We start from the raw sequence: 24,870 nt of genomic DNA on the forward strand, positions 1-24,870 counted from the left end.
TGCCAAATTGAACATGCAGTGAACATGTATGCTCCTTGTTGATTCATTGCACACATATTTAATGAGTATCTATTTTGTGTCATGGGCTCCTAGGCCAGCTCTGAGGTCTTTCCTAACTCATAGTTACCTGTAGGCACTTGGCCATTTTGGGGCCTACTCCAGTCTGCTCTCCGGAGGACTGATCAAAGAAAGAGGCTGAATTTGATCCCAGAAATAGGATTGAGTCCCTTTGTGTAGAGAATTTTAGAATTCCAAAATCATGATGCTTGGTCTTGAAGTGGGGACACAAGCTCTGGGTAGACATGTCCTCTTGCTCTTTTTGTCCAGAACGGAGGAACATATGGAGGAGGCCAGAATGCAGGCTCTAAAGTGTGAAGCCAAGAGAAGTACCACACTTGCCTTTCATCTAGGAGAACTACTGACCAACTGGAATTTTGTTATCAGTGCTTTTGTATGTCTCAGTTGTTCCTACAAGGTCAGCGCGATCCCTATCTACCTTTTGATGCCTGTCATAAAGTGTTTATTTTTGTAGACCTTGCCAAAAAAGGAAAGTAGAGAGGACAGGAGGGGAGGGGAATGGAAAGAAGGGGAGGATAAGGAAGGAGAGGGAAAGGAAGGGAAAGGAAAGGAAAGAAGAAAATAAAAAGAGAAGGCAAAAAGGTACTCATGACTCCTCTTATTAAAGGCAGCTGCTAAAAAATGTTCTCAGATATTTAACAAAGGCAAGACAGATGCTGCTGGCTTTGTTGTAAATTCTGCAGACGTTGTCTTTCCACATAAATCCAGGGAAGCCCCTAATTTGAATTGCAATTTTTAGTGTACTGGATTCATTTCTCTCATGATTCTTCCTAATAATTCATTTCTTATATTTATAATTTGTTTTCAGTTCTTAGAGCTGCTTTACAGGACCCGAACACTTGCTGTGGATCTCAGTTTGAATATCAGGTTTTTGTTTTCTTATAAATTATTTTTAGGATTTTGCTAATTCAACTCAATGCAAAGCCACACATTGTGTCCATTATGCCATGCGTTGTGTTTTCCCCTAGACATATCTAAACGAATAAGACTTGGTTACTACCCTTAAAGAGCTCATATACTGGTGGTTGAGATAGATATTTAAGCATTCCTATATAATAAAAGGGTAATATGTAAATTAACCATCACTCCATCACAAAGATGGTGGCGCCCATAGCCACAAGATGGCAGCACCCAGTTGTCTCAGCCCCGCGAGAGTCTCCCAGTCCCTGGGGGAGGGAGACAGCCACTGAGAGAAGGCAGCTCATGCTGCCTGGTGGAATGCTTGCTTTGTACCATGGTGACAAGGCAAGTTTTCCACCCAGGCCACAGAGGGCCTCTGGGCAGTGGGCATGGAGCAGCTAGGGGCGGAGGATGGGGGGAGGGAGACACTTGCATTGTCATCCTGGTGATGAGGCAAACATTCTGTGCTTTACCTCAGACGGGCCTCTGGCCAGACCAGGGCATGAATGGACCTCTGAGCTATAATAGAGTCTTTAGGCAGCAGGTGTGGAGCAGCCAGGCTCTGCAGAGAGCTACTGGTGCACGGATTCATGCCCAGGGCTACTAGTAAATTATAATAGAACACAATAACTGTTACTACAGGAGGCCATGTGAGGAGAGAGGACAGTAGAGTTATTCTCAGACTGTGAGGGGGTCTATAAAGATTTCACTGAGGAGATGGCATTTCAGCTGGGTCTGAAAGGTGAGTAGAAGTTTGCCACACTAGTGAGATAATTGTTATTGCCCATTTTCCTTTTTAATTATTTATTTTTCTACTTACTTACAATTAATAAGATGTCTGGATTGTCATTTCCTTATAAATATCTAATTTCCTATATTTTCTTATTGTTCAGTTCCATGTCTTCCATATGGAACCCAGTTTTGTATATAAGTCTCTGCATTATCATCTATAGAATAGGAGCTGATACTACCTAGTAGAGTTGTTTTGAGCTTTCAAAGCAATACTGGGTCTAAATGCTTAGCGCTGTTGCTGTGTATGGGATAGGAATGTGTTTGGCTGCATGTCATGGAACTCTAACTCCCATGAGTTAACCAATTCAGGGTTTGTTTTCCTGGAATATCAGAAAGTCCTCAGCGAAACAGTGCAGGGTTGGTGGCTCAGCATCCTGGTCTCCTCCGAATGTTCTGATTTGCCTTTCTTTTCTAGCATTTACTGAGTCGTGATGACACGATGGACCCCTCTCTTCAGCCTCATATTCAGTTTAGGAAGAAGAAGGAAGGAAAAAGGAAAAGGGTAATGCCTTTATCAGGAAAGCAAAACTCACCGTGAAAGCTCCATTACAATATTTGTGTGTCAAAGGACAGAGCTTTCCACGTGGCCTCCCTGACTGAGGGAATCTGAGAGGGCAGATATTTTAATTAGGCATTTTGGCATCATAAACAAGATTGGAGTTCTCACAGTAAAGAGAAGGAACACAAATATTACGTAAGCAACCAGCAGCCTCTGCTACAACTGGCAGACAATAAACACTCAACAGTCAGTTGAGACATTTAATAAATATTTGTTCAGTTGGATAGAACCATCTCCACACTGATTCTGGCCCAAAGTAGCATCATCTCTTGCTCTTGCTAAGAGCCTGCTAACTGACCTCCCTACCTCTATTCTTGCCTTTCCATAATATATTTCTTACTATGAGTCAAGTGACTTTTTAAAAATGTAAGTTGACCCAAAGGTAAGAGCTAAAACTATAAAACTCCTAGGATAGGTTAAAAGCCTCATGATATTGGAATTGGCAATGATTTATTGGATATGACACCAAAGCATAAAAGAAAAACATGGATAGATTGGACTACATTACGATTAAAAACTGCTCATAAAAGGACATAATCCAACAGAATGAAAAGGCAATTATATAATAGGAGAAAATATTTGCAAATCATGTATCTGATAAGGGGTTCATATCCAGAATATATAAAGAACTCCTAGAGTTCAATAACAAATACCTCAAATCACCCAAATACAATAAAAGTGGGCAAAGGATTTAAATAGGTTTTTCTTAAAATATGATATATAGATGGTCGACAAGCATATAAACATACTCCATATTAATAATCATTAAGGAAATACAAATGAAAACCACAGTGAGATATTGCATTACATCCATTAGGATAGGTGTAAAAAGCAAAAACAGAAAATAGCAGTGTTTGTGAGGATGTGGAAAAATTACAAACCTTAGGCACTGTTGGCTGGACTGTAAAATGGTGCAGTCAGTGGAAAACAGTATAGCAGTTCTCTACATACAAAACACTAAAATATAATTATCTATGATCTAGCAATCCTACTTCTGAATATATCCCCAAAGAATTGAAAGCAGGATCTTGAAGAGATGTCTATAAGTTATTCACAATAGCTAAGAGGTGGAAGCAACTTTGTTATCAAAATGACCTCTCATGACCTATAGCAACTGCAGACCTTCCTGACCTCATGTGAGAGCACTCTTCTTGTTCACTATGTCATAATGTAACCAATCTTTCTATGTACCAAACCTACTGATGTCATTCCTGCCATATAGGACTTTTTGTTCTGCTTCCCCCACTGCCTGAAACACTGCCCTCTATTTTCACAGTTGGCTGCTTCTTATCATCCAGAACTAAGCTCAAACATTTTCTTTTCAAAGAGATCCTTCTCTGTCTTTATGTAAGGGTATCTTCTGTCACACCTTAGTTACTATTATGTTGCCTTGATTAATTTATTCATAAGCCTTTTCACTATGTGAAATTAATATGTTTACTGCCTCTCTCCTTTAGCAGAATTTAAGCTGAATGAGAGCAGACTTTGTGGTTTACTACTGTAATGTCAAGTCTGACAGAGAACTATCCAGACATTCAATAAATATCAGTTAAACAAATAATTGAATTTGGCAAATATTTTTTTGGGGTAATCACTGTGCTTCAAGCTTTGTACTAAGCACCAAGCATAAAAAACATTATGTGATCAACTTCATAATGAACTATTGGTAGGCTATAGCCTTTTCTAAGACTGGAGTCTTAAGGACCACCTATCTTAGAAGGGGAGCAAAGCTGAGTGATGTAGAGAGTCCTGGATGATTCAGTTGAGCCCCTGTAGCAAACTTCACTTGAGGTTAGCATGCTCTTAGACTTTGAAATTTCATGAGCCCATCTATAGATTCCCTTGTGTGCTAAATCAATTCGAGCTGGGTTTCTATTTCTTACTAACCAGAGTCCTATCAGATAAATATGTAACTCAGTTGTTGGGAGCTATCGAATCTTCATGCATTGTTAATGGGTCACATGTACATATGTAAAAAGATGGAGACAGTTTTTCCCCAGAACTCCTTTGAAGAAGGAGACAGCATTTATTTGAGAGGGAGAGAACTGAGACAGTCGGATATAAGTGGAATTTCTCTTAGTGTGAAAGGGAAAAATCTCCATAGTCATCCTGTGGGAGAAAAAAGAGAAAGAAAAAAAGGAAGGAAGAGTTGACTTTGGAGGCATGAGTTGCTAATTTAACCTCAAAATCCCCAAATCATTAGTAAAACTTACAAAATGTTTGAGTTTAGGTGGATGTGTGTGTGTGTGTGTGTGTGTGTGTGTGTGTGGTTGTTTGTGTTGGGGGTGCCAGGGAAGGGGCTTGGTTTTGTGTTGTGCCTGGATTGACATGAAATTGGATTGAGGCAGTACCAGCATGAATGGAGAGGCAGAGAAAAGCATGATGAAAAGTGTTCCAGAGGGCATAGAAAGTGTTTGTGTGCATGTGTATGTACGTAATATGCTGAATTTTCCCCAGGCTGTGGATTTGTGCTCAGGTCTTATTGGTAAAGATCTCCCAGGAATAATGGGCCAAAAATGCTATCTTGTCTATATATTTTTTCTTCTATTAAAATAAATATATACTTAGTATACTACAGATCATTCATGCATCAGTATGAATAGTTATGTATATACTTATTATAGACTCTTGGCTTCATATATAATATTTTATTATATACAGAACTTTTTTCAAAGCCTTTTGGTTATTTTAGATGTTTCAGTGTATTTTATAACCTTCAACCTGTTTTAGAAGCTCCACCCTATGTACTATAATTATCATGGGGTTGTTATGATCATACCCACTTCAATGCTTGCACAGGAAATAGTTTTCCTTCTAAAAACATGGCCCAGTGCCAGACCCTGATATGGAAAGCTGAGTCAATGGTCAGTGTCAACTCCACAAAGAAATGTTATGAATTTCCAACACGTTGTATAATCCAACCTTTCTGAAATGACTGATGCTGTTTTAAAAGTGAGGAATAATCATGGTGCATACTGTGTTCCATGGCTTGTCACCATCTTGGATCAGAAGAGAGACACTGGCCAGATCTTGGATGTAGGACCATATACAGAGTTTCTGTCTTCCATGTGGAGGGGCTCACGAACCTTGGGCTCAAGGACACAACTTGGGGATGCTAGTGGTACCCATATTAGCCAGTCCTTTGGTATTTACTCTGCACTGTCCTATATAATAAAAAGCCTAATATGCTAAGTGTCTGGTCATTGGCCTTTCATCCAATCAAAGCATAATATAATAATATGCTAAGACTGCTCAACCACTTGCTATGAGATACACTGACCAGCAGGGGGAAGATAGTCAACCAGTCAACCAGTCGCTCTGACCATCAGGTGGCAGATGATCCAACCAGTAGATTAGCTTGCTTTTGGGTCCGGCCAATCAGGACTGGGAGAGATGAGTCAGACATGCCCTAGAGCTCTCCTTCTTTCCCTCCCTGGCTACAATCGTGCACTAGTGGGGTCCCTTGGCCTGGCCTGCACCCTCTCACAATCCAGGACCCTTCAAGGGATCATGGAGAACCAGATTCGACCCAATGCCTCAGGCCAGACTGAGGGAGCCCACTGGTGCATGAATTTGTGCACCGGGCCTCTAGTAGAATATGCAAAGATAAGGAAATATAATCTCTGTTGAGCTAATAGAAAGCAATTAAAGACATGGGCTTTGGTTCAGTCTTAATTTCTTCCATCTTAAACCTCTTTTCTTTTCGGGCCTCAGTTTCCTCTTCTGTAAAATGGTGATAATTAATCCCTACCCTATAGAGCTGATGTAAGAATTAAGTACAGATAATGCACACAAAGCATTTTGCACAGGCTCAGTTCTTAGAAGTCTCTTAATAAGGGAATCTTTTGGGTTATTATTATTCTCACCAGTGTGTCAGTTAACTTATTGAATGATGGGAAAAGATAAGCATATAGAAATAATGAGAGGTTACAGTGTGAACAAGCAAGATATAGCAGAAATATCTGCAGAAAAATGATATGCATCATTTATGTAGATGATTTTATTATAAATATGTTTATTATAATAGCTATAGTGATTCAACTGTCTAGCAGGTAAAATGAAAATTATTTGAAAAATCAAATTCTCACAATGAATTAAGCTCTAAGAAATCATGATATTTATATATTCACTGTAAAGACAAATTAACATTTTATACATTAGCTCCTCCACTTCTCATCTGCATTCTTCCCCAAGTCTATCCTCTCTGCCTCATCGGAGGCAGTATGGATGTTGTGATTGATGGTAGGGACTGTCTAGTTAGGAAGACCTAAGTTGAGACACAGGCAACTGTTAAACATCCTGGATGTTTTGTTCTCATTAAAAATGGAATACTCTAACTCACAGTGTCATCAAATTTTAGTAAGAAAGTGCCCCAAGTCCTTAGTGAAGGACCTACTATGTACAAAGCAATTTAGTAATTTTTTTTTATTATTGAAAATTTCTGCTTCAATGCTAATGAATGGCAACATTTTAGCCTCTCAGCTGGCCTGCTAAATAATGTATTCAAACATCTTGATAGTGCTGGTTTTATCACAATGCAGTTTACAAACGATGCAGATATTCCCAAATTGGCCATTGGTTGGATTAGCATTTCTTAAAAACAGTTCAGGGATTCCTGGGGGTCCCTAGACTCTTTTAAGAGGGACACTTGCATGGGGTCTGGAAGATCAGATTCTCTTCTTAAGAATACTAGGACATCATTTGTCCTTACTCTCAACCTCTTGAGTTTTCTAAAGGCCACTTCATGTGTTACATCCCAGGAGATTGACCGGAGAAGCAGGTGTGGGAAATCAGTAGTCTTCTAAGCCAGACTTTAGAGACATTTGCAAAAATGTAAACAATGTTATTCTTTTTACTACATTTTTGTTTTGTTTTGGAAATAAGAGTTATTTTTTATAAAAATGTTGTATTAACATGTACTTGGTCAATTATTGGCATTTCAAAATAAATTAACAAAGTATTTTAAAATGTTTGTGTTTTAATTTCTGTTATGGTAAATGTTGGTAGGTATCACTCACATAATTGAAAGCTCCTTGGTGTCTTCAGTAATTTTTAAGAGTGCAAGGAGTCCTGAGTCCAAAAAGTGTGACAACTGAATTTGATACAGTATGGTCAATTAAATGTGAAATATTATGCAGTCATTAAAATGTCACAAAAATTTACTTGTTGATAAAGAAAATATTCCTGATATATTAAGTGACAATAGCAGGTTACAAAATCATGTGCTATGTTATCCTGTTCTTGTTTAAACATATATGTGCATATGAATAAAAGATGATTTTAAGTGTTTATGTTTTTTAGCTTGTCCACATTTCCCCCACTGCATAATTAGCATGGATTGCTATAGTAATAAGAAAAAAAACACACCCTTGATTTTGAAAAAAAAGCTCAGTTTACTAACATATCCATGGTTGCCTTATAAGAAACAGATCCCTCACTCTGAAGATATATATTTCTTCCGCCATCTGATTACAATAGAAAAATGATTTTAAAACAGTGCAAGTGAAATTCTAGTAAACTATACTACATATTTTTGGGATGATGAATTTGAAACATTTTGAAATAACAGATAAGTGTGTTCACCCAAAATAACCTTGAAACTTGACAAAGTATTTAAACATGGACTGAACCAAATTTTGATATTCTGGAAATACACAGTGTTATGAAGGTAGGACAAACTGTTCACAGATAAGCCTCATGTCCTGTCCTAAGGGGTTATTTATTTATTTACCTATATTATACTTAATATTAAAAAATGGTAACTTGTATTACTATCTGATGGTATCAGCAGGGTCAGATTGTGTGGTCCTTCAGAGCAGGGACAAATATTAAAATCATTTTTCAAAAATGACAGTGGCTGACAAAGAATTCAATATGCAGAAGACACTAAATAAATACTGGAAAGATTTTAATGTTATATCTTTCTTTCAGAATCATTATCCCACTCATTCATTCTCATTCCATGTTACAACCTTTATTTTTATTTATTTATTTATTTATTTTTAAAATATATTTTATTGATTTTGTACAGAGAGGAAGGGAGAGAGATAGAGAGTTAGAAACATCGATGAGAGAGAGTCATCGATCAGCTGCCTCTTGCACACCCCCTACTGGGGATATGCCCGCAACCAAGGTACATGCCCTTGACCGGAATCGAACCCGGGCCCTTCAGTCCCCAAGCCGACGCTCTATCCATTGAGCCAAACCGGTCTCGGCCCATGTTACAACCTTTAAAGGTCTTGAGATAAGTCCAGAAGAAGCTGGAGAATTCTTAATATAAAAATGTTTAGTTATTCCTGAAGTTTAAAAAACAAAAACACACTTCTATTCTACAATCATGTATAGAAAGTGTCCCAAAAATGTACACACATTTTGAATGATTATAAAAATCAGAGTTTATTACCTATAGTTAATTTTCAAAATTTAAAAAAAATCTACAGAAATGAATAATTTTTTTGTCAGTGCCTATTCTCAAACTTATGACAGTTCTGGTCCAGGCACTGCTGATAATGCAAAGCAATGGAATCACAAACATTAAGAATCATTTCACGTGGTATTTGTGTGCCTTTAATTTGTCAACTGATGCCTGCTTTGTACCAAAGACTTTATCTCTTATGTATCCCCATAAAAAGGTCTAGTGGATGAATTTTCTTTGTTCAAAGCCTATTCTGGCTGAAAAGAAAGAAACATATAATTGAGCTATCAGCTGTTAAAGTATGTATCCAAGTTTTTGGGACACTCTGTAGATGTTTGTTGCTTAAAAATAAAACACAACTTTCTAAGTTGCTGACAGATTTCACATGCTATGGTGTTAATGCCTTAGTTGAGATGATCAGTGGGTTAGGAGGCTGCTTGGGTACCTCCTACAGGTGAAGCTCCTGTTCCAACAGGGCAGTAGAGAGATGAGGGTGAGGCTATTTTCCAAGTGTGGGTTATTTCATTTTATTTTTTGCTACAGAATTTGGTGATGGTGGGTATGAGGAAGAAGGGAAAGTTGGGTGAAGCAAATATTTCTAGCTTTTGGGACATGAGATTGGAAAGACTAACAATAGAGTCAATGGCAGAAGGAAGAGATTGAAGTGTGGCAAGGAAGTGGATAGAAAGGACTAGGTAAGGGGACATTGAGAGTGAGTGCAGCTTGGGACTTTAGTGCTATGTGAGTACCTAACTTCTAGAGTTTCCTCACTGTTAATAAGCATTATCCCACTTCAGGCTTTCCTCCCCGCTGCTCCCCGAGGATGGGAGACATTTCTACCTCAACTTCCCTTGATTTTATTTACATACTGGTATGTCCCGAGTGTCTACGTTCTCTACCTTCTAAGACCAATTAGAAAGGTTCCAAATTACCCCCAGCTTCATCCAATGACAATTGTTTGGAAAGCATATTAGAGCATTTGTTTGTCCAAGTTAGTATGTGATCTGAGTGATTTCTATTTCCTTCTATATTCAAAATTTTTTACACTGTGGTTAGAGTTCCCAGGCAGGAAAATTGGTTCTTTTTACAATTGGTATAAAAGTCTAGAAAACAAAAGTAACCATTTCCAAATCAAGGGAATACAACATTGATCTTGAGAACATGGAGTTCTGGCAAATAGACTCCATGTTGTAGTAGGTAGAACACCAACGTGAACCTCAGAATAATCTGATTTATTGTAGATGCCCTGCCCTTAATTAGCTAGGTAAATAACTTCTTCTCAGGCCTTAACCCACTTATTTATAAAAGTTAGGGGCAAGATAATCATATAAAGCAAAATGATGCTAATAATTTTCATAGGTAATATGTATTGATTACTTACTACAGCAGGCACTGTGGTAAGTATGTATATATTATTTTACCTTCTTAACAATTTCACTACCTCTTTACCTTTTTAGGTGAGGAAAATGAGGCTTAGAGAGTCTAAGCAACATGCCCAGGTTCAAATGCTGGTAAATATTGCATCTGAATCTGGTTCTATTATATCAAATTCCAAAGTCTTTGCCCTTATTCACTACACTGTTACTTCTTCCTAGAATTTTCATATTTGAAACAACAACAAAAATTATATTGAATCATGGTGATATCTTCCTCCTTGCAAAAATCAAGGATGATTGCTGGAGAGCTAAAAAAAAATCTTTAAAAACTAAAATGAGGCCAATACTTGATTTTGATTAATCCTCCAACATGTAGAGAATGTCGTTCTGTACCTGGATGATGGCACTGCCCATGTTCCATTAGCACTGAGGGGAGGCCAGGAATTGAAAGAATGTTTATTGGGGTTTGAATGGTGGTGAGCTTTCATGGTCCCCATCTGCAGCTAGAGCTCATGGTTCAGACAGAGGGAGTGCTGTGGATATGGCATAGACATCGCTGTCCTGGAGCTTAGGCAGGTGCATCACTTGTAGCCAGATGTTGGTTAATGATGACTACTATTACAGAAGAGTTTAACCTCTGTGCCAAAGCAGTATGTTTAAAAAACTACAACCCGTGAGTGGAAAGGGTGAAGGGATTAAGCAAAAGAACAATTCATTAATAAACAAAATGAACTAATAAACAAAATAAAGACAAACTCAGAGAGCAGGCTGACAGAAGTTGGGGGCAGGGAGGGAGGGGCTAGGTAAAGGGTGTGGAGGGAGAGAGCAAAAAAGGCAGGAACAACTGTGTGGTGATTGCCCAGGGTGGGGGAGTGTGGAGGGGACATGGGGGAAGGTAGGGGAGGTTATGGGAGGGATAAATGGTGATGGACAGAGACTTGACTGGGGATGGCGAATGCACAATACAGGGTAGAGCATTGTGAACCTGAAACCTGCATAATTTTGTTAACCAATGTCACCCCAATAAATTAAAACAAACAAATAGCAACCCCTAGACCCCCAAATTAATCAGGTCCCTGAGCACCACGTAAGGGCTAGTCACAGTGCTAAGTGTTGGGACGTGAAACTGAACAAGACATCAGGTGTGCCCTCAGGAGCTGTGGAGGAGGAGACAGACAAATCACAACTAGAGTGTGATGTGCTGACTGCAGAGGAAGCACCGTGCATGAGACCACAGGCTAGGCAGAATCTAAAAATAATTTCAAGGAGAAGTTAAGTTTTTGATGAAGGTCTTTATCTAGAGCACATGTGTCAAACACAAGGCCCGCGGGCCACATCCGTCCCGCCAGGCCTTGCAATGTGGCCCGCACCACGCTGTCATCACTGCACTCCGCTGTGTTTCCATCACAATGACAGTTTATGACTGTTCAGTAAACCATTCGGCCCGCGATTTAGGCTGGATTTTAGATTTTGGCCCCTTCTCTGATTGAGTTCGACACCCCTAATCTAGAGGAACCTCCAGTTACCCATTACTGAACTAGACAGTCACCCGGCGCAGAGGTTTTCATGCTGCTGTCTGAGAGGCTGGCAGACAGATGCAGCAAAGTCCATCGGAACAGACTTCCTGCACAGCAGATCCTCTGGGGTCTTATGAGTAGCTATTGAAGGTTTTCTATAAAAGACCATGTATTTTTAGAAATTAGGTCACATACATTTGTGAGGAGATTTCTGACCCAAGGAGACTGTAGCAATGCACTATGGTATAAGAGAAGGCTACCTATAGCAAGTCCAAGGTAGTTTAAGGTAGGCCTGAGGACTCTGCTCTGGAAATTAGTTAGGGATCCTGATTAATGGGGGTTCCACCTTCTCTTGTACATAGTTTTCAACATTGCCCTTGGCATGGACATCTGGCCAGGATAAGGAAAAATAGTGGAGAGGATCTTACATGCCACTTCTGAACTAGCCTGACCAGAAGTGGTACAGGCTAGTTCACCTCTGGTCACCTTTAATCACATTTAGTCTCTGGGTGCTGCTCAATGGCTCAGGGCAGCTGGGAAAGGCAATCCAGCTGTGAGCCCAGCAAGAACTGGAAATGGTTTGGTGAACAGCTAATAGTTTCTGCCACAATCATGGATCGGGGTTGGAGGACTAAGCTAGAGAGGCCTTTGGACACCCAACTGGAAGGAGAAAAAAGTGGAGGGAAGGGAACAAGAGAATAACATCTATTTAAATGGTTTAAGTTTTCTTCTCCTCCCATGAATTAAGACTGAGTCACAAAGCAGGAAATACCTCCAGATTTGCGAGTGGGTTTTGCAGACTGAAGTCTGCAGGAAATCTATGTGTCTACATGCAATTTACACCTGTAATGTAAGCTATCAGTATTACATAGTATATTTCGATTATTATATTTCTTCTTATGACATCATATTCAAATGACATAATTTTAGATATTTCCAGGTGTGTTGGGCACCTGAGTTAATTCACCAACATTTACACAGATGCAGATACTACATTGTATTAAAAACTTTTTATTTTAGAAAATGTTCAGGTTCACAGAAAAATTGAGAAGATAGTACTAATTTCTCATATACCCCAATCCAATTATCCTATTATTCAAATCTTATATTAATATGGTGACTTGGTTATGATTAATGAATCAGTATTGGTACATTATTAATAATTAAAGTCAATATTTTATTTGGATTTCTTTAGTTTAACATACACACACACACACACACACACACACACACACTATGCTATAGGATGCTACAGCACATTTAGTCATTATGTATCCTTAGGTTCCTCTGGGCTATGACTGTTTCTCACACTTTCCTGGGTTTTCATGACCTTGAGAATTTTGAGTAGCACTGGTCAGGTATTTATAGAATGTCATTCAATGTGGACTTGTCATATTTTTCTCATGATTACACTGAGGTATTATGTTTTTTAGAGGAAGACCACAGAGGTAAAAGGTCATTTTCATCTCATCACATCCAGGATACATGTTGTCAATATGATGTATCACTATTTATGTCAATCATGATCACCTGGCTAAGTTGATGTTTGCAAGTTTTCCCCATCTTAAAGTTACTCTTCTGCCCCCCCCTCCCCCACCCTTTTCCATACTCTGCTCTTTGGAAGGAAATCATTATGTACATTCCACACTTAAGGGGTGAGGAGCTATACTCCACTCCTTGAAGGCAGGATATCTACCCAAACTATTTGAAATTCTTCTATATGGGAGATTTACATTGCATTTTAAAAGCAGCCAAATGCAAAAAGCTAAGTTAATGCTGTGCAGCAATGAAGTATTTAAATGCATGGGGATGTCTTACATTCTTTATATCTTCTACTACACCTAACTCTTAATAATGATAATAGCTAACACATATTGCGTGGTTGTCAGGCAAATTGAGTCTTCTTAACAAAATTACCAGGTAGCTACTATTACAAGAATTTTGCAGGTGAAGAAATTGAGGCTTAGAGAGAGGTTGGATTATGAGCAGTTAATATAAATAAAATTTTATAAGCAACATTTAGTAGGCTTCCATTGTGATTAGAATAATTTAACCTCCTAAACCCGGCTTTCAGGTCCTTTATAATATGGGCCCGCCTATTTCTCTTATTTCTTCTCCTCCTTCACTATGCTTCAGTCTTAAGGACTTTCTTTTTTGTTTTTGTTGTTGTTGTTAATCCTCACCTGAGCATATTTTTTTTTTGCATTGATTTTTTTTAGAGAGAATGTGGAGGGGGGAGAGAGAAACATCAATGTGAGAGAGACACATTGATTGGTTGCCTCCCTCACATGCCCTGACCAGGGCAGAGTGCCTGCAACCCAGGTACATGCCCTTGACCGGGAATCAAACCCACTTTTTGGTGTGTGGGTCTTTTCTATAACCACTGAGAAACATAGGCCAGAATGGGCGTTTTTTTCTGTTTTGAACTCCACATAATCTTGCCCGAGAGCCTCTAGACCAGTGGTTCTCAAACTTTCTAATGCCATGACCCTTTAATACAGTTCTTCATGTTGTGGTAACCTCCAACCATAAAATTATTTTCATTGCTATTCAATAACTGTAATTTTGCTACTGTTAATGAATCATAATATAAATATCTGTGTTTTCCGATGGTCTTAGGCTCTACAGCAGCGGTTCTCAATCTGTGGGTCGCCTAGGACCATCGGAAAACACAAATATTTACATTATGATACATAACAGTAACAAAATTATAGTTATGAAGAAGCAATGAAAATAATTTTATGGTTGGGGTTCACCACAACATGAGGAACTGTATTAAAGGTTTGGGGCATTAGAAAGGTTGAGAACCACTGCTCTAGACTGTTTGTTCCCTTGGTCCCTGATCCTTGAGTGCCTAAATAATTTTGTGTCAATCAGGTTGTCTACCAAATCTCATCTGTAAAGAGGCTTTCTCTAGCTATCCTGTTTAACTTAGCTCTCTCCTCTCCAGAATCATTCTCTATCACTTTCCCTGTATCTTTTTTATTTCATAGCAGTCGTCACTCTCTGGAATTATTTGGTAATCCAACTCATTTGCTCTCTACCTCTCTAGGTTGCAAACTCCATGAGAATGATGTCCATGTCCATTTTGTTCACTGCCCTGTTCCTAGGACCATGAACAGTGCCAGTGGGCACTTAGAAAATATTGCTGAATGAATAAAAGAGTAGCATGACCCAAGTTGTAGATTAGCAACTGGTGGAGCTGCTATTTAAATTCAATTCTCTCTGATATAAAAACTAACTCAAAACCAGTTGCTATGAAATCTGATAGCCATTCAGTGAACACTCTTGATTGGGTCTAACGGGAGTCTTCTCATAGACCAAAGACAGGGACTCAGTAATTCTCAACCCCCATTAATGAGCTCTGGCTAGGACGCCCCACTTACAGGCCCTGTCATCTGTGCTAAGCCACAAAATCCTCCAAATCTGAGTTTCTCTGTCTATAAAAAGAATAAAAAAGGATGAAAATACCACTTGTCTCACATAGTTTCTGTGAGAATTAAATGAGATAAATATGTGAAAACTGCACTGAAGTATCTAAAACATATGAACCTTTGTTTTTGTCAGAAAGAAAAACATATTTTCTTCCTCAACCTATTCCCTGGATCTTTGTAAATAATCAATTAATTAATTTAAAAAATCCTCACCCAAGTATATGTTTATTTTAGATATACAGGAGACAGAAGAAAATGGAGGGAAAGGAGAGAGAGAGAGAGAGAGAGAGAGAGAGAGAGAGAGAGAGAGAGAGAGAGAGAGAGAGAGAGAGAGAGAGAGAAACATAGAAGGGTTGCTTCCCATAGCTGTACCTGCCCTGACCGGGAATCAAACCCACAACATTTTTGGTGTATGGATGATGCTCCAACCATGTGAACCACCTGGCCTGGGCCCTGGAGTCTATTTATGTTGTAGGGAAGATGGGGTGGTGAGACAGAGAGTGGTGGGTGGATTGGAGGCACCAAGTTCTGTGTGGACAGTCTTAGAAACCTGTGTGCTGAGATTGAACCTGAATAGTCTTGTCCAGCTTTTAAGTCAGCAGACATAGGAGCAAAATATACCACATGTGTTTCAATTTACTTTTTCTCCCCCAGTTCCTGGGGATAAACTTGCCACAGTGAACATTAGTTTCCCCAAGATGACCCTATAGCAATTCACTCTATAGTTGGAAGATGCCTCCATGTCCCATAATACAGACAATCACCCCAGTAGGCCTATGGAATGAGGTGTGTAGATAGTTAATTCTGTGAGCCTCAGGATCTAGTTTACCATCACAAGCTTGCAGTAAATTTATCATAGCAGCAATGTCCTTAGGGGTGGATGGTTTTTGTTAGATTTTACTTGCAATTCTTTGAAGACTTTAGTATACTGAATTGTCTTTGCTATGTTGTTAGAAGTTCAAGGAGACACAAGCAAGATGATTAATCTCTGTTTTAAACATTCACTTACCATATTTTCCTATGTGTTGAAGGGAGTGAGCAGGTTCTTAGTGATTTGGTCCACTTGCTTACTTTATGAAGGATGCAGTGGGTATTTATCCAAGCTCAGGTGGCTCTTTTGTGACAGAGTTGGGACCAGAATTCAAGTCCTGGTGAATACCCAGAGCCGTGCTCTGGTCACACCATTCCTATAAAGAGTAACATTTTTATTTTTATTTTTTGAGCTTTTGTACTTGTTTTCATATATTTTTTTTGATCACACTCCACTCTTCAATTTAACATTAACTTTGATTGACAAGTACAGTATAGGTTTCTGTATTGTAAGCCGATGTCTATTTCCCCTTCACCTAAATCATTACAAATCTAGAAGTTTGCTTGCTGAGATATCCAGAAGTCTTTCTGTAGCTGATGAAGTCCTGGTGAACTTGGAGTGTAAGTGGAAAGTAGACTAGGTCTACCCCTGGAATGTTTCTCAGCTGAAAGAGCCATGTGTTTTAAAGGATGCCTTCAAATCTTTGATAAGCTTGAGTTAATAGGCCTCTAAAATTATTTGCTATGTAGACTCTTTGTCCCTCATGAATTAAGAAGCTAGTATAGTCTTTTAAATAAAATTTTTAATTGTAGAAAAGTGTACATCATATAAAGTTTACCATCTTAGCCATCTGCAAGTAGCTAGTTCAATAGGGGGAAGTATATTCACATTGTGCGGCCAGCCTCCAGGACCTTTTAATCTTGTAAAGCTGAAACTCTATACACATTAAACAGCTTCCTATCTCCTTTTCTCCTCAACCCTGGCAAACACCATTCTACTTTCCATCTCCATGAATTTAACTACTCTAGGTACCTCATGGAAGTGAAATCATATGGTACATTTTTGTGACTGGCATGTTTCACTCAACATAACATACTCAATCAAATACTGCAGTCTTCAAAGAATTGCAAGTGACATATGACAAAACCCATCCACCCTTAAATGGCATTGCTGCTCTTACAAGTTCATTTTCAGCCATGTGATGGTAAACTAGAAAGTGGGGTGGGTGTGTCACAAAACCCAATTATCCACACACCCTATTCATCCATGTTGGAACCTGTGTCAGAATCTCCCTCCTTTTAAAGGCTGAATAATATTTTGTATGTCATAACACATTTTTTCCCAATAGACACTTGGGTTGCTTATATCTCTTGGTTACTATGAGTAATGCTGTTTTGAACATGTGTGTGCAAATATATCTTTAAGACCTTGTTTTCAACATTTTGGATATATGCCCAGAAATGGGATTGCTGGATTATAAAGTAATTCTATTTTTTAATTTTTTGAGGAATTACCATAATGTTTTCCATAGTGGCTCCATTTTACATTCCCACCAACAGTGAACAAAGGTTCCAATTTCTCTATCTTATCACCAACACTTATTTTCTGTTTTTCTTTAAAACTAATCAATCTAATGAGTATGAGATGGTATCTCACTGTGGTATTGATTGTATTTCCCTAATGATTAACAATGTTCAGCATTTCTTCATATGCTTGTTGGCCATTTGTATATTATATTTGGAGAAACACCTTCTCAAGTCCTCTGTCCAATTTTTAACCTGTTTTTTTTTTAATCTTAATTTGTAGGACTCCTTTTTATAATCTGAATATTAACCTTTATCAGAGATATAATTTGTAAATATTTTATTCCATTTTGAGAAATAAAATTTGAAAATATTTTATTCCATTTTATTCCTTTTTATTCTGTTGATTGTGTCCTCTGATGCACAGAATTGTTTAATTTTGGTGTAGTCTAGTTTATCTATTTTTCCTTTTGTCACCTATGCATTTGGTGTCATATTCAAGAAATCATTGTTAAGTCCAGTGCCATGAAAATTTCCCCCTATGATTTCTAGGGGTTTTATAGTTTTAGCTCTTAGGTTTAGGTTTTTGATCAGTTTTTCATTAATTTTTTGTATATGGTATGAGATAATGGTCTAATTTTTTTTTTTACATGTGGATATCCAGTTTCCCCAAAACCATTTATTGAAAAGACTGTCCATTTATCGAATGGTATTGCTACCCTTGTAGAAAATTATTTGACCATATAAGTGAGAGTTTATTTCTGGGCTCTCTATTTTATTTAATTATTACAGAGTCATCTGTAGTAAAATAATTTAGTTTTATAGCTTAAAGTTAATACCCATCTCTGTTCCTAGACATCACCATAAGAATTTAAGCAGTGTTTAAAGTGAGAATGTGGAGGAGAATACAAGATGGCAGGCAGAGTAGGTGGAAGCTACACTCATTTCCTCCCAGGACCAAACAGGAATTACAGTTATAAAGTATAGAGCAATCATACTGAATAACCAGCTGGAGACTAGCTGAGTAAAAAGTCTTATAACCAAGAGTTTATACAGGAGAAGCCACATTGAGACTGCTCCTAACAGATTGTCCAGGAGCAGGCTCAGGCAGTGTCAGCCATTGGTGTGCACCAGAGTCCCTCCCAAAAGACACAGAACTGACAGACAACAACAGAGCAGGATCCAATAAGTTTCACAAGTGGCATGTGCAAAGGGAGATCTCAGCAGGCACCAAAATCTGCTGAGGCAGATTCTGCTTCATGTGCGTAGCACCTGTATAGCAGCTCACAAGTCATGGTCAGGGTTGAGCCTCAAAGTCAGCCAGCCTGATGGTCAATCTCAGGCACAAAAGGGCCAATAGAAGTCAAAACTTAATTACAACATCAGAGTCCACATAATCCACACAAGGAACATTCCTGGAGCACCCAGCTCAGATGATCAAGAAAACTGCACTCATGGACTACACAGGACACTTTACTATGTAAGGCCAGGCCACAAAGACAAGGAGGCAACTGAAGTAGGGAAACAAAGAAGCAGGTCCCAAATGAAAGAACAGAAGAAATATCTGGGAAAATTTCCAGCAATTTATCAGATTTAGAGTTCAAAGTAATGGTCGTAAGGAAGCTCAACAGCATGAAAAAGGACCAAAAGCAAACAAAACAAAAAACTCACATAAAAAAAGGACTAGTCAGAAATTAAGAATACAATAACTGAAATTAATAATATACTGGAAGGAATAAATAGTAGGCTGGATAAAGCAGAGAACTGAATCAGTGATTTAGAAGACAAGATTCATCCAATGTAGGAGCGCCTAAATATGGAAAGCAAATTCTTTTGGTGATGTCTAGGAATAGAAATGGGTATTAGCTTTAAGCTATAAAACTAAGTTATTTTACTACAGATGACTCTGAAAGAACAGGCACAGAGGGATCTAGTTCAGATCTCCAATACTGTTTCCTATGAGAATGTAGATGCGTGATGTCTATCCTTGTTCAACCTCTTTTTAAAACTTCCTATATACTTACTCTTGTTACTTGCTTTGCCTCCTTAATTGACATGCTAATACAAAAGCTCCAGTCTGAATATTGAAGGGATGTGACTGAAAACAAATACAGACTATTGGAGATAGAGACAAACAAGATTTTGAATTTGAAAGAACAGATTAAGAAAATTCTGATATATAATCTCTATGGTTTAGTGGAGATTCAAACAGCTATAGCATAGGTCATATTTTTGGGTTCTCTTTGTTCCCACTCACACTTATATTACCCAGCTTCACACTATATGGCAAACATTACATTTTCATCCACAGAGATGGGGTCTTTAAATTTTGTTTTCCTCTAAAGCCCCGAAAATGCAGCGTGGAGAGCTGTGTAGCTGTTGCAGTGGAGTATTTCTTCTTCGGCATTTTATTATAAAATCAGGGAATAATAGTCATCTTAATCTAATTTATTCACTAATTTTTGAAACTTTATTCTAAGTTTCTGATTAACCAGTGATTGAAAAGGACCATATAGAGATCTCATTACCTCTTTAAGTAAAGTCACTTCTTCCATTATTGGAATGGTTTTATTCAATTGCTTCTATTTATTTTCTGACCTAAGACAGGTATGGAGCTGGAATTTCAGCCCACTTCACATGTGACATTGAAACAACACTGAAAGCTTCTCACCCTTGACATAGTGTTGCATAAAACAAGCAACCCATCTATATAAATTGTGCACATAGTAACGTCCTGGCAAGTTATAAAAATTCAATGAAAAGAAACAAAACAAAAACAGGAAAAAAAATACCACAAAACCAAAATATGGAGATAAGGCATGTGGCAGAACAGCTGCAATCGATAAAAGCTACATAAACTATCAAGAAGAAGGAAGACACCCCCACCCCATACCACAACCAGATTTATAGCTTAAAACCAGAAGAGACCAGCTGGATCCAACATGGTGCCTAATTTCATCTTACAGTAACTCCTAGTCTCATTTTATGTTCATTTTAATGTATCAGCATGCTCACTGACACTCCCTGCACTGCCATGATCAGAAATGCAAAGACCATATAAGGACACAACATGGCTCATGGAATCCCTCTGAGAAATCTCCATTCATTTCCCAGGGAACATTTTAAATATTCCTTCTCTTAATGAAAACCCTATCCCCTGATTAAATGAATCTCAATAAAGGAAGCAAATTACACTAAAGGGAGGCTGCTCTATATGTGGAGTAGCCCATTCCCTGTCTCACTATTTCACTAGAAAACTTATTTTTATTTATTTAATTTAAAAAAAATTGATTTTAGAGATGGGGGGGAGGGAGAGAGAGAAAAACATTAATTTGTTGTTATACTTATTTATGCTTTCAGTGGTTGATTTTTGTATGTCCTGACTAGAGATCAAACCCACAACCTTGGCGTATCAGGATGATGTTCTAACCAACTGAGTTATCTTTAAACTCTTTGCTGGATTGTGTTTGAATTCTTTCCTGTGTGAAGTCTGAAACCCACTCTGGGTCATGGACCCTCAGACCCTCAGACCCTCAGGTCCCAGGACCCCTAGAATGCCTGCATCAATACCACCTCAAAATCACTACAAAAACCTATTTCCTTACCTGCAAATATTTCAACAGAGCCTATTTCTTACTTAAAGGACAGGAACCCTATATTCAATCCTCGTGCATGGTGAGTGCCAAGCATAGTGGTTAATGAAGCCAAGGTGAGAAAGAAAAGTCATATGTGGTAGTAATTATGCTGAATTAGCTGCTCTTCTTGGGCCAATGGTACAATAAAAAAGAGAGGTGCACTCATAGGAGAGACAGCTGGGGCAAGTATCCTTTTGAACGCAGAAAGATTTTCTCTCCCATTAGTAGAAGTAAAAGCATATGTTTGGAGAGAAATAATGAACTATGCTAAATATGGAACATCCTATGCAAATGATTGTACTTAAGACTGGCTGTCTAAATAATGAATGTATACAAATTATAACCATAAAAACAAGAAAGTATAGAAATATAGACAATGAATGCCTTTATAATAAATGTATTTCAAATGTATGTCTTTTTTTTTTATAGATATAGAAACTAGAGCTCTATGAAGCTAAGCATTTGCTCAAGTTTGCACCAGACTTTGATCACAGGTTAAGTGACTCAGGATTCAGGCATGGGATGTCCCACATCCAGTGTTGGTTGAATAAGAGGACCTAACAGGGAGGAAAGCAGGATGAGATAGTGGACACTGTATCACTCCTAAGGATAAAATTGGATCTGAATAAAGTGGCATCTGAGATGAAGCTTGAAGGACAAATAGAAATTAGATGAGAAAATCAGGTCCAGAGCATGGATGCATGGAACAGACTGATAGACCTGAGAGGGGAGGGTTATGGAGGGGAAGAGAAGAGATTAACCAAAGAACGTATATGCACATATGCATTGCCCATGGATACAGACAGTAGTGTGATACAGGCCTAGGGCTGGGTGGAGGGGGCAAAGCAGGAGAAAATGTAATACTGCCAACAATAAAACAAACAAAACAATCAGATGGTGGCGGGGTACTGGCCTTCTCCTCCCCTCCCCCACCTCCCACTCTTGTAGGACCCATATGCCATTTCTTCTGAGAGACCTTGTCATCACTCTCATGGAGCATGATGCCTCCCTTAAAAGAGAGGTGATGGAATTAAACTACCCCACAACCCCCGTCATTGGAAGATTTGAAACCTCCTGGAAAATTAGTATTGTTGGATTGCTAAATGTTGGGAAATCTACCTTCTTCAATGTATTAACCAATAGTCAGGCTTCAGCAGAAACCCTCCCCTTCTGCACTATAGATCCTCATGAGAGCAGAGTGCCTGTGCCAGATGGAAGACTGGATTGATTTTGCCAGTACCACAAACCAGCAGGCAAAATCCATGCCTTTCTAAATGTGGGGGACAGGGGACAGCGCTGGCTGGTGAAAGAAGCCCACAATGGACATTAGCGCCTGTGATGGGATCCTTCATCTAACACGTGCTTTTGAAGATAATGGAAAAATATATTTTGAGATATAGAAAAATACATGAAGAGCTTCAGTTAAAAATGAAGAAATTATTGGGTATAGATAAACTAGAAAAAGTGGCTATGAGAGAAGGAGGTAAAATACTAAAACCTGAAAGACAACATAATGTGAAAAGTTAAGTCCTGGGCTATAGATAAAAAGAAACCTGTTTGCTTCTATTGTGATTGGAAAGACAAAGAGATTGAACACTTATTTCTGACTTGAATGTCAATGGTATACTTGGTTAATCTTTCTGAAGGAAACTGCAGTCTAAAGGGGAAAAAATGGTTGATAAAAACTAAAGAATTTTTTTTACTGGCCAGTATGTCTCAGTTAGTTGAGCATTTTGTCCAGTGCACCAAAAGGTTGTTGGTTTGATTTCCGGTCAAAGCACAAACCCAGGTTGAGTTGTGATATGGAGGGCAACCACTTGATGTTTCTCTCTCACCCTCTCCCTTCTTTTCTCTCTAAAATCAATAAAAACATATTTTAAGAATTTAAAGAGTTTTGTGAACAGGTATGCCCCAGGTACCTTGGGTCATTCCTTTCAATGGAGCCTGGGAACTCAAGTTGCAAGAACTGAGTGTTGAAGAGAGACGGAGTGTCTGCAAGAGAACATGACACAAAGGGCTTTGCCAAAGATCACGAAGGCTGGGTTTGCAGCCTCCAACTAGGACCCTTTCCCCCTGCAGCTGGGTGAAGGGCATGCATGGACTCAGAGGGGACGAATGCTCCTCAAGCTGCAGGAAATTCACACAGCTTTTGAAAAAGGATTCATTCTGGCTCAAGTAATGAAATACGAAAATTTTAAAGAGGAAGGTTCTGAAAATGCAGTCCAGGCTGCTGAAAAGTATAGACAGCTGGAGATGGAGATATTATTTTCTTCAAATTTAATATACCTCAGCAACTGAAAGAGAAATACATTTTAGTTATTACTCAGATAAATATACACTTTCCAAAAGGCATATGATTTTTAAAAATTAAAATTTCTGAAAACTGAAGAGATAAAGTTGGGGGGATGGGAATCTTCTACAAACAGAATTAGTTTTATTTGTTTTAAAATTGAAATGTTGTAATGTTGTGTGCCTCCAATGAAATGCAAGTTCCCTAATGTGAACAGCTTTACTTTTCACATGAATAAGACCTTACTCCAAATTGTAGAAGCTTTTCAGAAACCATAGTCTTCTCTTGATACTTCATTAATCTCCCATCATGTATATTTGAGTGTGGAAAATGTGGTTGCTGCTTTTTGAATCTACAGGTAATGCATGGTTTATAGTACTCCAGATGTCTACACTCAATAAAACATTTGACAAAAATAAAGAGGTGATAGTAGGAGTTATTAGGCAAGAAAAGATGCTCTAGTCAGAGGGAACAATATGTGCAAAAGCACAGAGAACAAAGCATGTGTATGGCACTGTGATCCATTCATATAGATGGAGTACCATGAGGATGGAGGTGGTGGGGATTGATAGGACAAACTGTACTTCCCAAAAGACAGCTACAGCAACATCTTCTGTCCTATGTGCTCTTCTGCCACCTTGCCACCCACACTTTGTCACCAGGTAGAGTTGAATCCTCTCTTTTTGAATATGGGTGGGCTTGTCACAGATATGAAGTGATAGAAGGATATTGAGTTTTTCCTGTCGCAAGGTCATAAAAGGGGAAGTGGCTTCTGCATTGTTAGTTGGGACATCCACCTTTGGAGCTCTGAGCTTCCATGAGAAGTCTAATAACAATGAGGTTGCCATGCTGTGAGGAAGTCTAGGCCACATGGAACAGCCATTTGTAGGTATTCTGGCTGGCAGACTCAGATGAGGTTCTAGCCAACAGACAGGTGACAGTCACAGACATCAACCATAAGCCATGTGAGTGGAGATATTTCCAGTCTCCATTAGCCAAATCATTCCAGGCTTTAAGTCATCTCAGTCAAGGCCCCAGATATCACACGGCAGAAACAACTGTCTTTATTATGTCTTGAATTTCTGACCCAACCAATGGTTTTTTTATGCCACTAGCATGTGGAATGACTTGCTGTGCAACTGTAGTAATCAGAACAGATGGTTGTATTGTGCAAGCAGTTGACTAAATAGGTCTGGAGTTCAGGAGAAAAATGTAGGCTGAAAATTTAATCCTCAGAGTAAGTTTAACTGAAGCCTGAAGAAGACATGGGGTAACCCAGAGCGGTGCGTAGAATTAAAAGAGGTTTAACAATGCAACCCTGGGGCATATAAATATTGAAGAGGCAGAAAAAGGGCAAGGGACAAGAAAGAGGTCAAGAAGGATCAAAATGGGGAGGGAGAGTTATCAAGGAAAGCAATGGGTGAGAATGTTTTATGAAATACAGAGATCAACACTCAGATGCTGCAGAGAGAGCACTGGAAATGTGACCATGGGTTGGACAATAGACAGATGCCCTTGTCTAGACCAGTTTCAGACTAAG

The 24,870-nt window shown here is 38.6% G+C and overlaps 1 pseudogene; it reads left to right on the forward strand.

Moving 5' to 3' along the window:
• Positions 1–23,397, forward strand: part of LOC118713790 — an 86,263-nt pseudogene extending 62,866 nt beyond the window's left edge.
• Positions 23,398–24,870: the final 1,473 nt, after the last annotated feature.

This window comes from Pipistrellus kuhlii, unplaced genomic scaffold, assembly GCF_014108245.1.
Source record: "Pipistrellus kuhlii isolate mPipKuh1 unplaced genomic scaffold, mPipKuh1.p scaffold_m20_p_9, whole genome shotgun sequence".
In the NCBI taxonomy this organism is placed as follows: Eukaryota; Metazoa; Chordata; class Mammalia; order Chiroptera; family Vespertilionidae; genus Pipistrellus; species Pipistrellus kuhlii.